Raw genomic sequence first — 3,067 nt, 5'->3', positions numbered from 1 at the left:
GGCTCTTGGGAATAAACACCATTAAAAGCTCTTTGGTTTGAAGCAAAGTTGGGCTGTGATTATTTATTTTTAAAAATAAATTTATTATTTATTTATTTGTTTATTTTGTCTGCATTGGGTCTTCGGTGCTGTGCGTGGGCTTTCTCTAGCTGCAGTGAGTGGGGGCTGCTCTTTGTTGTGGTGCGCGGGCTTCTCATTGCAGTGGCTTCTCTTGTTACGGAGCACGGGCTCTAGGCTCACGGACTTCAGTAGTTGTGGCACGCAGGCTCAGTAGTTGTGGCTCACAGGCTCTAGAGCACAGGCTCAGTAGTTGTGTTGCATGGGCTTAGTTGCTCTGCAGCATGTGGGATCTTCCCAGACCAGGGCTCAAACCTGTGTCCCCTGCATTGGCAGGCGGATTCTTAACCACTGCACCACCAGGGAAGCCCCTGCATTGTGATTATTCCTTTTTCTTTTCTTTTCTTTTTTTTTTTAAAGATTTGTAATTTTTTTTCCTTAAACTTATTTATTTTATTTATTTATTTTTGGCTGCATTGGGTTTTTGTTGCTGCGCGTGGGCTTTCTCGAGTTGCAGCGAGCAGGGGCTACTCTTCATTGCGGTGCACGGGCTTCTCATTGAGGTGGCTTCTCTTGTCGTGGAGCACGGGCTCTAGGTGTGCAGGCTTCAGTAGTTGTGGCTCACGGACTCTAGAGCGCAGCATCAGTAGTTGTGATGCACAGACTTAGTTGCTCTGCGGCATGTGAGATCTTCCCAGACCAGGGCTCGAACCCGTGTCCCCTGCATTGGCAGGTGGCTTCTTAACCACTGAGCCACCAGGGAAGCCCCTGATTATTCCTTTTTCTAATCCTGATATAGGAGCATTATATCTTTGATTTATGTTGCCCTTAAACACAGCAACACTGAGCTGTACCCCTTTATCTTTTTAATCCCATTTTAAGCAAAATGCTACCAACATCCTTTAAAAATTAAAAACAAAATTGTCGTGAAATATACATACCATAAAACGATTTTAACCATTTTGAGTGTACAGTTCAGTGGCACTAAGTACATTCACAATGTTGTGCAGTCATCACCATCCATCTCCAGAAATTTTCCACCGTCCCAAACTGAAACTCTGCACCCCTTAAGCAATAAGTCCCTGTTCTCCCTCTTTCTAGCCCATGGTAATTCTGTGCTCTTTCTGTCTCTATGAATTTGCCTGTTCTAGGTACCATATATAAATGGAATCATATAGTATTTGTCCTTTTGTGACTGGCTTATTTCACTTAGCAAATGTTTTCGAGATTCACCCATGTTGTGGCATGTGTCAGTTCGTTCATCTTAATAGAGTAGCATCTTAGAGCTAGAAGGGGACTTTCGTGTTTATTTATTCAGTAAATACTAATTAAGCAACTGCATTGTGCTAAGTATCATGCTAGGTGCTGTATCCTCTGGTTCCATGTTGCCTTCTGCTTTTCTGTTTCTGGTATGCTGCATCAGAAAAACTAGTGGAGACGCAAACCAATGACGCTCCTTCCTCCAGGCTGCCCCATCAAGTCTGGGTCTCAGATTCCATACAATTTCTCTTTAGACATTGGCTTCCATTAGAGATTTATATTTTCTTCATGTTGATGGCTTTCCCTGGGAGAAAAGGGTGGGAAGTGAATTTCAGCTTGTCTAGAATTCTGGGTACTTGATTCTTTAGTTCACATTTCTTGCAGATTCAGGTCTCAGCTTCTCTTTTTACTAATTTCAAAGCTGAAATCTATCATAGTGAAGTACAGCCCAGCCTTTGTGATAGACCAAGGTGGGCCTAGGAGTTCACTTCCAGTGTTGGAAGGACAAAAGAGCCCCAATAGAGGCCCCCAGCTCCACAACTCCTGACAAAAACTCTTCTTGACCAAACCTTGGACAGGCTTCCCTGAACTCTCTTTTCTACTAGCCTTGTCCTTGGGCCCTAAGTCAGTCTTAGCAAAGAATCCTGCTAAGTAATCCCCCAATCCTTGACGTCTGATTGAGTTCCTCAACCACCACCATTGATGTCTAAGTCCTTGGCCTGCCTTTAGCAATAATCTGTTAGGTCAGTTAAGCAAGAATCCCCCCTACCCTGATGTCTCCTCTTAACAGTTTGCCATCCACTGATCCCCTTGCTCTGCGTATCTTTACGTATTTGAAGTTGAACACAATTACTCTCTCCTATTGTATCTTGAATAAAGTCTTCCTTACAGTTGTAACAAGTGTCAGAATAACATCTCTTTAACACTCTCAACCATGACCCTTGGTTGAATCTACTCCCCTTGAGAAAGCGCAGAAAGTATGTAGATGGTGGGGGACAGTAGGGTGGGAGAGGCTTGTGGGATTTGGGGCACCTAGGACAGACTGAAAGGCCCTGAAAGGCCCTTCAAGAATCCTTGAAGAAGTCATGGAGATCATGAGTGTCTTCCATTTGTTCTGCTGTGACTTGGTGGAAAGGACACCAGACTCAGAATCTAGTAAATGCAAGAAAGTCTTATTATTAATAATACCATTAAACCTTACCTTTAGCTCAGATTTCAAGGAAAACTGATAATTTATTCAGACAAACACATTCCTCCTATACCACTTACCTCATATATTTCTGCCTTTTTAGTGGAGTCATAAGAATTAGGTGTCAGATTCATAACAGAAGCCACAAACTTTCATCATGACCTGCTGTCACCAGAGAAGGGCTTGTCAAGTGTGTTAAGTGTGTGGTCTTGGAGTTGGCTTGGGGTTTCTTTGATAGTCTTTATTTATTTATTTTTACTCTAGAGGTAACTTCATCTCAGGTTTATAATCTGGCCTCCTCTATCAGTATAAATTCTATCCAGCACTATGGGACTTGCGTATTTACTCAAAAGACACTATTTAAATATCAAGTGATGAGCATTATAGCACCCTTAGCACAGACTTTTCCAGCCTGAGGAGCAAGTTCCTGACCTTGTAAATCAAGAGGCTTGGCTTTTATCACTCAAAAGGAATGAAAGAGGCATCTGATGTACTGTCAGAGTTTCAAGGGTGCTTGGGAGTCATATTAGCATTTTTGAGGACATGAGACTGCCTCAGACT

Source organism: Aethalodelphis obliquidens, unplaced genomic scaffold (genome assembly GCF_003676395.1).
Source record: "Aethalodelphis obliquidens isolate GAN/ISIS:26980383/991018 unplaced genomic scaffold, ASM367639v1 scaffold5, whole genome shotgun sequence".
Taxonomy (NCBI): Eukaryota; Metazoa; Chordata; class Mammalia; order Artiodactyla; family Delphinidae; genus Aethalodelphis; species Aethalodelphis obliquidens.
This window is presented reverse-complemented; position numbering follows the sequence as displayed.